This window comes from Ranitomeya variabilis, chromosome 2, assembly GCF_051348905.1.
Source record: "Ranitomeya variabilis isolate aRanVar5 chromosome 2, aRanVar5.hap1, whole genome shotgun sequence".
NCBI classification, from domain to species: domain Eukaryota; kingdom Metazoa; phylum Chordata; class Amphibia; order Anura; family Dendrobatidae; genus Ranitomeya; species Ranitomeya variabilis.
In genome coordinates, this window is record NC_135233.1 from 249,557,772 (window position 1) to 249,572,548 (window position 14,777).

Sequence of the window (14,777 nt, forward strand, 5' to 3'; positions counted from 1 at the left end):
TAAGACAAAGAGTAAACAGAGACAAGCCACGGGGTCTGATTACCGGGAGAGACAGAACAGTACAACGCAGAATGCAAAGGCAGAAGTCAGGGAACAGAGCCGAGTCATACACAGCAAGGCACACAAGCACAGAGGCACAAAGTTTACGAATGAGTAATCCTGGGTCAGCAATCACAAGCCGAGTATACAGAAGTATCACCGACACACAATCCAGAAACTGTCAACATTAAATGGCCGCCCCAGAACTAAAGAGAGGCGGACTAAAATTAACCCTGACCTGACCAGGATGGAGGCGGCACCATCCTGTCCAGAGTCATGACAGTACCCCCCTTTCAACAGGGGGCATCGGACCCCCAGGTTTCCCAGGAAACCGGGCATGAAAGGAGCGCACTAGGCGATCGCCATGAACCGATCGGGCAGGAACTCAGGATCGGTCCTCAGGACCATACCCCTTACAGTGCATAAGATACTGGAGGGAATGGCAGACCAACCAGGAATCCACAATGCACTCCACCTCGAACTCCTCCTGATTATCTACCAACACAGACGGCGAGGGACGCAATGACACTTCATCCACAGCCCCCAATGGTTTCAGCAGGGCCCTATGGAAGACATTGGGAATCTTAAAAGATGCTGGAAGACACAAACGAAATGCCACTGGGCTAACCACCTCCGTGATCTCATAAGGACCAATAAACTTAGGTCCCAACTTAGCTGAAGGAAGCCTAAGTTTAATGTTCCTGGTAGATAGCCACACTTTATCCCCAACCCGAAGGGTGGGTCCCACAATCCGTTTCCTGTCATCAAAAAGCTTAAACTTCCTCTGAGCCTCCCCAATGTTCTTTTGGACCTCCCACCATAAATTCCCCAACTGCTATACAGCAATATCAGCCCCCGGGCAACCGGATTCCAGGCAAAAAAAAATCCCCAAAGTGGATTAAATCCATAATTACAGAAGAAAGGGGAGGTACCTGTAGAGTGGTTAACACGGTTATTAAATGTGAATTCTGCTAAAGGGAAGGTGTGGGACCAGTCCTCTTGACTGGAAGTGGCAAGGCAACGCTAAATTTGTTCCAATGACTGATTGGTCTGTTTGGTTTGACCATTGGTCTCCGGATGGTAAGCAGATGAAAAGGACAACTTAATACCCAACCTTCTACAAACCGCCCTCCAGAACCTGGACACAAACGGCACACCACGGTCAGACACCACATTCAAGGGCACACCATGCAAACGAACCACATGTTGAAAGAACAACCTAGACAAGATCTCAGCAGAGGGTAGAGCCACTAAGGGTACAAAGTGTGCTTGTTTCGTAAACCTGTCCACCGCCACCCAGATGACCGTATTACCCTTGGAAGGAGGAAGATTGGTGATAAAGTCCATGGACAAATGTGTCCATGGTCTATCGGGAACTGGCAAAGGCACCAATTCCCCGGCCGACCATGAGAGCGCTTAGCTCGGGCACACACTTCACAGGCAGACACAAACTTCCTCACATCAGATGTAAGCGAGGCCTACCAAAAACCACTCGCGATGGCCCCACGAGTGGCCAAAATCCCCAGATGTCCACTCAGGGCCGAATCATGGAACTCCTGGAGGACTTTCAGTCGAAGTTGAATCGGAACAAACAATTTTCTCACTGGCTTGGTCCAGGAAACCTGGGATAGGGCTTCCCGAATCTTCAGTTCCAAACCTGCAGACACATCAGCCACGACCACCCCAGCCACGACCAGACTCAATATATGCCAGATTCTTGTGGTCCATAATTACAGTAATGGAATGAACCGCCCCCTCCAAAAAATGCCTACATTTCTTAAAGGCCAACTTAACCGCAAGAAGATCCCGATTACCCACGTCATAATTTCTCTCCGCCGGGGAGAAATTCCTGAAAAATAAGGCACATAGTCTCAAATTGGTCAAAGTGGTGGGCCCCTGGGACAACACCGCCCCCACCCCCACCTCCGAGGCATCAACCTCCACCACAAAGGGTTCAGATAGATCAGGTTGAACTAGAACCGGGGCAGTCATAAATCATCTTTTGAGAGTGAGAAACGCCGCTATCGCTGAGGCAGACAAGTTCTTAATTTCAGCCCTCTTCTGTGTCAAGTCAGGGGCTTGACCACCTGAGAGAACCCTTTAATAAACCTCCAGTAGTATTGGCAAATCCCAAGAAGCGCTGAAGGCCCTTCAGGTCCCAGGGTTGAACCCAATCTACAATGGCCTGCACCTTTTTGGGATCCATACGAAACCCCTCACTAGAGATAATGAATCCCAAGAAAGGCATTTCTCTAGCTTAGTGAAAAGTTAGTTCTCCCTTAGTATCTGAAGAACCGCCTGAAGGTGATCAATATGTGACTTCTTGTCAAGTGAATAAACTAGAATGTCATCCAACACATGATTGATGAAGTTTTGGAAAACTGCAGGGGCATTGGTCAAACCAAACGGCATAACTACATTTTCAAACAGCCCCTCTGAGGTGAGAAACGCAGTCTTCAACTCATCCCCTTCCCGCACCCAGATGAGGTTATATGCCCCCCCGTAAGTCAAGTTTTGAAAACTATTTGGCCCCTGACAATTGGTTACACAAATCAGGAAGGAGTGGGAAGGGATATGTGTTTTTTACAGTAATCTTATTTAGTTCCCGAAAGTCATAGCATGGGCGGAGACCATGTCTTTTGTTTTTTACAAAAAAACCCTGCAGCAACAGGAGACACGGAGGGGCGAATATTCCCCTTGCGGAGACTCTCAGATATGTACTCCTTCATGGCGACCCACTCGGGACCAGAAAGGTTAAACAATCAGGCTTTTGGCAATTTAGCCCCAGGAATCATATCAATCGCACGATCAACAGTGCGGTGCTTGTGTACCTTGCATGTGCAGACACAAATGCACAAAGAGAATGCAGCAAGTCCTCCATGTGGTGGCTGGGTAATGTGGGGTTTCTGGCCTGTGGGTGCACATATGGTATTTGGCAGCCCACCTGATGTAATAGTAGAGGCGTCAGTAGTAGGCTGATGTACGGATAGAAGTGCATCTCATGTAATGGTGGGCATGACACCCTATGCAGACCTGTGTGCAATAAGAATATTAGGCAGCCACCCCACGGATGTTTGGTGGGTTAGTAAGTGGTAGTTTTCAGTATTTTACACCTGTTCTGCCCTCCAACGTTATCATGGGGGACCTGCTGCATCCTTTTTGCGCATTTCTGTCTGCACAACTTATTGCAAGTATGACTGATTTTCCTTTTTCAGTGATGTATTTATTGATTTTTAGTCTTTTTTAGTGAATTACATACAGGAATAGCAGATATGTATAAGCAAATTTGTATCTTGTGTAATGCTGCGGTAGCATCGTACGCAGTAAAAAGGCAGTGACCCACAAAGTTCCAACACAAAATCTCTTTAATGTGTTTCCTCACAGCATTAATGTCCAATTCACACACAAGTGTATATCATTTCAGTGCATATAACTTCAGTATACATTATCAGTGTTCAGTTCACACCAGTTCATAGCACTGCATATTATATGGCTTTTAGATTGCAGTCCCTAAACATTCCAGACCTCTCCTTGTCCAGTATCCGTGGGGTGACCACACGCCATATTACAGTTTCCATACACAGCCTCATATTTTGCAGACACTACACACGCCAGTCCTCCTCTGACTAGTTCCCGTGGGAGTCCTGCACCGCTGTTTCAGTTTCTTTACTCACACAGCCGTACACAGCTCAGGATATCTTTCGGATAGCAGCCGGGCACCATATCCACCTGTTTGCAATCGTTACCTATGCCAGTCCTCTTTCGGGCACAGGACATCCACCTCCGGGCACAGGACTGTCCACATCCGACTCCTGGCACAGGACATCCACCTCCGGGCACAGGGCTGTCCACATCCGAGACCAGTACCATGGGCGACTTGCATCGCTGTATACACTGCGGGTGCCAGGCTATTCAGCTGCCCTGGGTCCTGGCTCCACTGGCCTGTGCCTCCACTCAGCCAGCGCTCTGCAGGCCTCTGCTCTGCACACCAGCACACACTAGACTGACACTGACGTTGCACCTGACACCTGACACACCCATACCTCTTACTGCAGGGCTTTTAATACACAAACCTATGGCCTTCAGGCACATGGAAAACCCGGACCGGAAATCCGTGACTCCCATGCACACCTATGGACTTCATCCGTCTCCATGCACAACTTGAGCGACCCCTACCTGTGACACGTGTCACTCACATTTAAATCACAGCCACACCTGCGACTGCCATGCACACCTATGGCCTTCATACGCCTCTGTGCGCATTTTGGGGAGCACAAACAGCGCCACTTAGCTGTAACAGGAGTCACTGCCTCACATTTGCCAGCAGAAGTGTGATTGCACACAGGAATAAGGACGGTTTCACACGTCAGTGTCTCCAGTATGTGCAGTGACAGTTTTCTCACGTACCGGAGACACTGACACATGTAGACCCATTCAAATGAATGGGTCTGTGCAGATGTCAGCGTGTTTTGCCGGACCGTGTGTCCGTGTGCAAAACACACAGACATGTCCGTTTTTACCCGGACACATGGCCCGCCAACCATCCTGCACACGTGCACACGGAGAACAGTGTACACTGTCCTGCGTGCGCACAGACGGCCGTGGGGGAAGCAGCGCTACAGTAAGCAGCTGTTCCCCTGCGTGTGGTGCTGAACCTGGCTTTCATCCATTGTCCTCTGCTCTGCAGGCTGCAGCGTGAGCAGGGGACAATGAATGAAAGAAAAAAACGACGTGGGGTCCCCCCTATATTTTACAAACAACCGGGCAAAACTCACAGGTGCGGGCTGCTAATCTTAGGCTGGTAAGAGGTCATGTATATGGGCACCCCCAGCCTAAAAAAAGCAGCCCGCAGCTGCCCAGAAAAGGGGCATCTATTAGTTGCGCCAATTCTGGAGCTTTGCCTGGTTCTTCCCACTTGCCCTGTAGCGGTGGCAAGTGGGGTAATGAGGGGTTAATGTCAACTTCCTGTTGTAAGGTGACATTAAGCTGGCTTAGTAATGGAGAGGTGTCAATAAGATACCTATCCATTACTAATCCTATAGTTTTTAAAGGGTTAATCAAACACATCGCACAGTAAGAAAAAAATATTTTCATGAAATAAAACAATGTACACATTTTTTCCATCTTTATTATTCTGCCATTCCAAGCGAAGCCTTTGATCTCCTGGAAAAAAAAAGTCAAAATTGTAAACCAACAATATACTATACCTGTCCGGCATACAGTCAGTCCCACGCCGTAATCCATATATAGGGGAATGTACAGTTTACAACTGGGAGCGCTGCTAATGCGACCGCTCCCGGCTGTAAACTATTAGTGAATGAATGAAACGCTGGAAGCGGAGCTTCTGTTACTAGCGGTGACGTCACCAAAGCTGCGCTCCCTGGCGGCCTGAATTAAAATGAGCTCTTCAGCGTGGACAAGTGGGAAGAACCGGGCAAAGCTCCAAAATTTCTGGACACCTGCCGGCTGCTTTTTTTTTAGGCTTGGGGGGGTGGCCATATACATGGGCCCTTACCAGCCTGACAATAGCAGCCCACACCTGTGAGTTTTGCCGGGTTTGTTGTGAAATATAGAGGGGTCCCAACGTTGTTTTTTTCTTTCATTCATTCTCCCCTGCTCGCCGGCAGGGGAGAAGGGATGACAGCCGGCTTCAGCAGCACAAGCAGGGGAACAGCGCTTACTGTAGCGCTGCTTCCCGACAGACGTTCGTGTGGTCCTGATGCGGCACACGGTTGCCACACGTGTGCCACACTGATGTATCACACGGACACGGATATCTCCAGTACCATGTTTACCCATACCGGAAATATCAGTATGTGTGAAACCAGCCTAACAGAAATTTCTAACCAAACTACTAACTTGCTAGAAATGTGGATATACACAGAAGTAGCAGAGATGTATAAGCAAACTGGGAACTTGCTAGCAGAAGTGTGTTTACATGTAGGAAGAGCAAAATGGAATTATTGGTGCCCAAATAGTAGAGATGAGTTTGTTAACATGTATCTTGATGCAGCAGAACCGAGTGTGCAATAGCACTGGAAGTAACTGTACTGAACTTGATTATAGCAACTGATTGCTGGAGTGCAGTCAGGAGTAGTTGGGCAGATAATTAGACACCTGGTGGAGTAGAATCATGTGGTAGATGAGGCAAACACCTAGAAATACACGTGGTAGCAGGATGGTCTGCTTCCTGAATACTCAGGCAGCACATAGCTGCCTAAGTCAAGCTTAAAAGGCATTGGGTAATGACGTAAAAAATGCTTTCTAGGTTACCTCATGGGCTAGAACAGAGGGATCTGGCCATACGAAAAAGGAGCAAAGCCTGGAGTTGGAGCCGGGTGAGGCAAGTAACAGGAAGAAAGACCTGCACATACTGCTGAGTTGTGAAATGGATGGGACTGATGCTTAGCCACCTCCCTCCAAGGGCACAGACTGCTCTTGTGGTATTTACACCATTGCTATTTTATCACCATTACCAAAATAAATGCAACTTGATTTCATATCATGTAGAAACCTTTAAAAGGGGTGTACAGGAAAATGACCACCTCTGATGCAGGTGACCGGTAACCTAGGCATTGAGCATTGAGCTACATATTTAAAAATAATCTCCATTTTTTATAATGGAGGGTTTTTAATAAGTGTAAGTATTGTAAAGTATCTTGTTTTCACAATCATTCCAATTGAATAAGAGAACTCCTTTAATCCAGTTCAGTGTCATATCCGAGTGTAGTAGTGTATCTATATTAGTTTAGATGTTGTGTACCCATGAATGTGATACGTCTTTCCATAACTATTTTGAGACTTCTTCATCTTTTTTGGTCCTAAAACGCATTGTAACGTCACGTTTTCATTACAAAAAAGTCCATACATTTATTAATGCCAACACAATTTCAAGTGATGCAACCACCAAAGCAGTATCCAGCGGTGTTCTTCAAATGTTCACGCAAAGAAGCGTTTGCCATTAAAACTGACTTTTTAGGAAACTCGATGGCGGGTGTGGTGAAGTTGCAAATTGCACTGTGAATGACTTCATTTAGAAGTATGTACCATTCCAGGGAGGCTGATCTCACTCCGAGACCAATTATATAAAATTAAGTTTTCTACCTTTTTTCCATAGTTTTTCCATGATAATCAAGGCAGGGGACACTGGAAAACAACAGAGCGGGAATGTAAAGAACTGAAATACATATCTCCACATGTAGCAGATGAGGCAAATTCTGTATAACAGTAATTGTATCACAACATAAGTATAGTTAGCCAGAACCAGGACTGGCCTTGTGTTGAATTTTGCCCTATGGTGCCTCTCTCCCATATACAGCTTACATGCAATTCCTAATTATACGTGCAGTAAAGAAATATGGTAATGAAAAAACAGTTCCATACATTTGCTAAATAACACTACCATACAGTTGCCTAAATAATGCTGCTATATATTTCCCCCACCACCATACACTGCAAAAATGATTTTTCAGTTGTCTCTGAGCTAGTAGGTGTATAATGTCTCCCATACACAACAGATGGAGATATTAAGGAATCCTGCTTTCTGGTCTCTTTAGAATATGTCCAGAAGCAGCAGCAGCATGGAGGACATTATACAGTAGTACTGAGCGGTTTAGATGTGAATCCAGCTCTGGGGTGAGATGATCGCTTACTAGAAAGCAGCAACACAATCTTTCTGCCTCATTCTTTCACTCTGCTTTTTCCCTCCTCTCAATAGATTTAAATAAGCAGCTATAATCTGGTCCCTTGGGAGATGTAAATGGAGAAATGGAGAAAAAAAGCACATTTCCCATTTTTTTATAGAGTAGGGATGCACATACTTGACCTCTGCTTTATTCATTGTAAATGGGACTGCTGGAAATAGTTGAGCGGCTTTTTCCACCAGTCCCGGTTCAGCTCAGGGGGGACAAAACACCCGAATGGGCCTCTTACCAGGTAACCCTGATTATAACTATGGTGGCACACCCTAATTGTGGCTTTAAGGGAACCTCAGCAGATGACCATGGTATTACTAAAAATAAATCTCTATATAGAGACCAACACTGATGTTACCGCTATATGGTCAGTGGTAAATACCATTCCTATAGAACACATAACTGATTACAGTACAGTTACAGATAATGACTTACCGCTGACATTCTTTCTGATGGAATCATTCACTTTTTCCATCTGGCCCAGACCGACATGACAACTTCTCCAGCGAGGACTCGTCTGAAGAGATTACAACAAAGACACATTTTACTTCTCACATTTCCAGCACCGTCCCCATCTATTCCCAACCTGCACAAATGCTTCTTCCTATTGGTACCCCAATACTGAGCCGCTGCTGCCATGTTTCCTTATTACTACACCTACTGTGTGTCACAAAAACTGTGCTCTCTTTCCTGCCCCACATAATGCCCACCACTGTGCCCTTTACAAGGTAAATGCCTCCTTTGTGCCCTCTAGATGGTGAAATACCCTCTAGAAATTATGAATTTCTTGTGCAAGTGCCCTAGAAAACAGTGTCCGCATTTTGCCCCTAGACAGTAATAATGCCCTGTGTGCACCTTTGACAGTCACAGTACTCTGAGTGCCCCTATAACAATATATACTTAAGCGCCACTTAACATTTAAGACACTGTATAATGGCCCTCACTTTAGCTCCCACGCTAGATAATGGCCCCAAACTGTATGATGGCCTCCATATTTCCATATATGTTGTATAATGGCACTCACGTTTCCACTCACGCTGTACAATGACCCCCACATTTGCACCCATGTTTTATAATGGTCCCCACATTTGCACCCATGTTTTATAATGGTCCCCACATTTGCACCCATGTTGTATAATGGCCCCACATTTGCACCCATGCTTTATACTGGCCCTCATTTTTTCACCCACATTGTATAATGGCCCCAAATTTGCACTCACGCTGTATAATGGCCCCCACATTTGCACCCATGCTGTATAATGGCCCCCACATTTGCACCCACGCTTTATAATGACCCCCACATTTGCACCCACGCTGTATAATGGCCCCCACATTTGCACCCACGCTGTATAATGACCCCCACATTTGCTCCCATGCTGTATAATGGCCCCTCACATTTCCATCCATGCTTTATAATGGCCCCCACGTTTGCACCCATGCTGTATAATGACCCTCACATTTGCACCCATGTTGTATAATGGCCCCCACATTTGCACACCCGCCGTATAATGGCCTTAACATTTGCAGCTATGCTGTACAATGGCCCTATATTTGCACCCATGTGCATAATTGCCCCCATTCTTTATAATGTCCCCCACATTTTGAGAGCCCTCCCCCCATAGTTGTCCTCAGGCTGACTGAGAGCCCATAACACTAGCCCGTACACTGTAATACTTTATGATGCCGCCCCAGTCGTACCACACATTTTAATTAAAATATAAAACATCATGTACTCGCCTCATCCAGGGTCCTGACGAGCCCTACTGTAAAGCGCCGGCGCACACAGTGGACATAGGAATCCTGGCGCAATGATGTTACCGCGCCAGGATGCTGAACTCCTGTGCCTGCGCCGGTACTTCTGACACTGCATCCCCCCACCATTCTGTAGGTCGCAGTCATAAAGAAACCTGCGGTCTACAGAATGGGGAGCGGTAGTGCAGGGAGATCATGTCGCTGTTCTACCGCACAGCTTAGCTATATCAGCGAATATCAGTGATATAGCTAAAGGTCGGGGTCACACTTACGAATGTGATGCGAGAAACTCCCGCAAGTCTCATCAATACCCGGCACTGCCGCCGGCACTGCCGCCGGCACGCGGGACCGGAGTGTGCGGCTGCATGTATTTCTATGCAGCCGCATGCTCCTGCCAAATGTGTCGGCGGCAGTGTCAGGACTTAATGCGAGAGACTCGCGTGAGTTTCTCACATCACACTTGCAAGTGTGACCCCGGCCTAAGGGTAGCAGTACTTCTGGGTGGGCCCCCCTGAGTGCCGGGTTGGAGCGATTGTAGTCCTGTCAGCATGGAGACATATGGGCTTGCATAGGGGCTGTAAACACAAAACGGTGAGCGTTGACAGCCTGGTTTTCCTGTATTTGAAGTCCATGTTTCATGTCTGCTATTCCAGTATGTTTTGTCATATTTCTTTATTACATAAGAGGGCAAGGGGCAGTCGACTATTATTAATGTGTTTTTGGCAGCAGCCTATTGTTGCTGTTACTATCATTCTTATTTCCTAATTTTCTGACTATTTCACTATTTTGAAAAGCCTTCCATTCACAGTTCATCGGTAAATGACATCATTATTTTCCTCGCAGGGCCTCTATCTGACAGACCCACAGCGGAAGATGAATCACTAGGGAAATATCTATAACTCGCTTCCAATCAGGGCCAGCTGACTGTAAAAGGGGCACGATGGGGCCATGTTACATAGAGGGGGGTCACAAAGTGAACACATCATTTACTGGCTTCATTTAACTGTGAAATGTAAGATGAAGGTTAGTTTTTAGGACCTGATTCTAGGTATAGATATTAAAGGGGTTGCCTGCATAGGAAAATCTTTTAATTAGAAGGGTCCCTGTGCCATAAGCTAATTGTGGGGTGTCCTTCTGCTGGAACCCTCTGCGATCAGAGTATTCATCTACCCTACAGCGCCACCACAGGATAAATTAAGGATGGGACAGCTGTTGCATTCTGGTTTCTGGTTTTGGACCTTGACTGCCCTCGCCATTCTGATTTGGCTACCTGACCACTCCTGCCCGCCTGCACTAACGGCCAGTAGCTGACTCTGTGGCTTCAACCCAGGTGCCCCTGTGTAAGTCCACGGCGAAGGCCAGGACAACTGCTGGAATCTAGTAAATGGAGTGGCTTTTGCTAAGCCTCTCCATGGTAGCCATTTTAGAGCTTCCAGGCAATTACTTTCAGGCTCACATTATAGCAACTTTGCTAAATAGTTTAAATAAAAAATATGTTTTGTGTATACAGCTCCCATGCAGACCTATGTGTCTACACTGCAAACAAAATCACTATAAATTCTGATCCTGCAGTGATGAGGCTGTCATATACATTAAACTAACGTCAGCCGAACCACCAATATTGATGGGACTGGCCAACAGTCTATGTGTATGGAGGCCTCACGACTCACCCCTGACAGATAATGTAAGGGGACAGAAGGATTTGGATCCTTGGATTTCCAACAACTGCCAGCCTTTTGTTTTCAGGAGATAAGCTGCTGCCAGAGGAGTCTGACAGCAGCTCTCTCATAGATGAGCTAGGAGTTGAGTGTATTTTAGGCCATGTGCACACGTTCAGGATTGTTAGCGTTTTTTTTCGCGTTTTTTCGCTATAAAAACGTGATAAAAACGCGAAAAAAAACGCTTACATAAGCCTCCTATTATTTACAGGGTATTCCGCATTTTTGGTGCAAATGTTGCGATTTTTTCCGCGAAAAAATCGCATAGCGGAAAAAAAAGCAACATGTTCATTAAAAATGCGGAATTGCAGGGATTCCGCACACCTAGGGGTCCATTGATCTGCTTACTTCCCGCACGGGGCTGTGCACACCATGCGGGAAGTAAGCAGATTATATGCGGTTGGTACCCAGGGTGGAGGAGAGGAGACTCTCCTCCACGCACTGGGCACCATATAAGTGGTCAAAAAATAAGAAATAAAATAATAAACAGTCCTATACTCACCCTCGATGTCTTGCCGCCTCCTCGCACGCTGCCGTTCGGTTTCTGTACCTGGTGTGCGCTGAAGGACCTCGCCGAATGACGTCACTGTCCTGTGATTGGTCGTGAGCGGTCATGTGACCGCTCACGTGACCGTGACGTCACGGGAGGTCCTGTGCGCACAGACCAGCTATACGGAACGGACGCCGGTGAGATGTCTGGGTGAGTATAAGCATTTTTTTATTTTTTTTATTATTTTTAAACATTCTATCTTTTACTATAGATGCTGCATAGGCTGCATCTATAGTAAAAAGTTGGTCACACTTGTCAAACGCTATGTTTGACAAGTGTGACCAACCTGTCAGTCAGTTTTCCAAGCGATGCTACAGATCGCAGGGAAAACTTTAGCATTCTGCAAGCTAATTACGCTTGCAGAATGCTAAAAAAACGCGAAAAAAACGGAAAAAAAACGCAAAAAAAAAAATGCGGATTTCTTGCAGAAAATTTCCGGTTTTCTTCAGGAATTTTCTGCAAGAAATCCGCAACGTGTGCACATACCCTTAGTGTATGATCGCTGGGCAAACAGCTAATATGTGTTGAGGGATTTATTCTACTCCCTTTACTCCATTTCTTGAGATCATGTGAATATGTCACATTTGACAATTCTCTGAAATGTCTCGAAAGCTCCCGGACTCCCAAAACAGTTGTGAAATCTCCTGGGTATTGTTGAATCCTCACGAAACCTCCAGGAAAGCAGCACTTCTGAAGTGATTTTTCCAAGAAGGGGGCCTGGGAAAAATGTCCAATTTGCACTTTGTGTACACATGAAGTCGCCTCCTGGAAGAAATTTCCTAAAAGTTATTATATTTCTACATCAGAATATAACTTTTTTTTACATTGCATATAAAGACAATTTGCACAGAAAAAAGGTAGTAATTTAGGCTACTTTCACACTAGCGTCGGGCTCGACCCGTCGCTGTGCGTCGGGCCGACGTTCCCGACGCTAGCGTTGTCTCCGCCGCACAATGGGGGCAGCGGATGCATTTTTCCAGCGCATCCGCTGCCCCATTGTGAGGTGCGGGGAGGTGGGGGCGGAGTTCCGGCCGCGCATGTGCGGTCGGAAAAGACGTTTACGACGGAGCAAAAAACGTTGCAAGCAACGTTTTTTGCTCCCGACGGTCTGCCACTGCACGACGCATCCGTCGCACGACGGGTGTGACGTGTGGCAATCCGTCACAATGCGTCGCTTAATGTTAATCAATAGTGAAAAAACGCATCCTGCAAACACTTTTGCAGGATGCGTTTTTTCGGCAAAACTACGCATTGTGACGGAATGCAGTTAACGCTAGTGTGAAAGTAGCCTTAGTGAGAAGAAAAGTGTCTTTGTATAATTGTATGCATGTGGGTGACCAAGTGACTACGTTTAGTCCTCCATAGCCTCCAATATGGCTGACCGTGGTTTCCGCACCATCGGAATACCCAGTGTAACTTTTATTAGTTGAGGTGCTAATTAGAATACCATAGGGTCTAAGGGGCAACGTTTCCCCTTATGGAGAGTGACATACCAGCGCTGGCTTGTCAAGGTAAGGAGGCTTATTCGCCATGCAATGCTCCTCTGGGAAATATAATATGCAATTTGCCACCGTGTCTGCGAATTGAGATACTGATTTGGCTTTTATCCTAAGTCATATTGCACGACTCGTTGAAGGGTTTATTGTGACTTGTAGGATCGCTACTTCCAACAGGTGGCGCTATAGAGTTTAAAGGGAACCTGTCACACACACCCCGGGCGTTTTTAACTAAAAGAGCCACCTTGTGCAGCAGTAATGCTGCATTCTGACAAGGTGGCTCTGTTAGTTCTAGGTGCTGTAACTGCCGAAATAATCAGTTTTGTAATTTGTCCTAAATACCTTGTCTTCAGTCAAGGAGGCAAGCCTTTCCCCCTTCTGCAGACGCCACACAGCCGTCACTCGAGTCTTCTTGGCGCCGGGCGCCGCCTCCTCACCGCTATTTTGAAATCTGCCGGCGCCTGCGCTCTTTTCTCCTGCCTTGGGCAGGCGCAGTGAGCGCTGCCCGTCCTCTGTACTCATATGCAGTCTAGCGGACTGAGCCTGTGCGGTCGCCCTGCCTGTAAATCCCAGCCCCGCAATGTGAATAAATCAGAAGACACTGCGGGCTGGGATTCGCAGGCAGGGAGGCCGCACAGGCGCAGTCAGCTAGACTGCATATGAGGACAGATGGGCAGCACTCACTGCGCCTGCCCAAGACAGGAGAAAAGAGCGCAGGAAGAAGATTTGAGTGATGGCTGTGTGGTGTCTGAAGCAGGGGGGAAACGCCTGCTTCCTTGACTGAAGACAAGGTATTTAGGAGAAATTACAAAACTGATTATTTCGGCAGTTACAGCACCCAGAACTAAAAGAGCCACCTTATCAGAATGCAGCATTACTGCTGCACAAGGTGGCTCTTTTAGTTAAAAACGCCTGGGGGGGGTGACAGGTTCCCTTTAAGTCCTCTTTTTCTCTGAAGAGGCAATTTGCATAATACCATAGGGTGTAATTTTTCTGCATATGCGCTACAATATGTTGCATGTGCACCATAATCACCACCTTCTAAATATACTTGTGTAGGATTTTCATCCAAATGCAATTACAATCACATTATTCTGCACCATTTCCTCTTGTGCCCGTCACCAAGAGACAACATTCCCACTAATTCAATTAGAGATGCAAGTAATGAGAACTATTCATTGGCATGACAGCTGAAGTGCCGAGGATAACATCTGAATTAATGAACCGTACTCATCCACCCCTCTACAATAGATAGTACTAGTGTGCCATCATGAAGGATGAGAATCACTAATTAAACATTTGGGAAACAAACAAAGGACAATTGGAGCGCCCCCACATGTAGGGCAATGGGGTACTCGGTACCGGGTCTGTCTCTCTTGGTTCTGGGGATGTCACGGTGGCCCAACCCGGTCCGTGGCCCTTCTGAGGGGCGTCCAATTAAAGGTGTAGTTTGTCTGGTGTTCGTGACGCCACCTGTGGTACTCGGTCAGGGTGACCGACGCTGCTTAGAGGTCCGCTGGGGTGATGG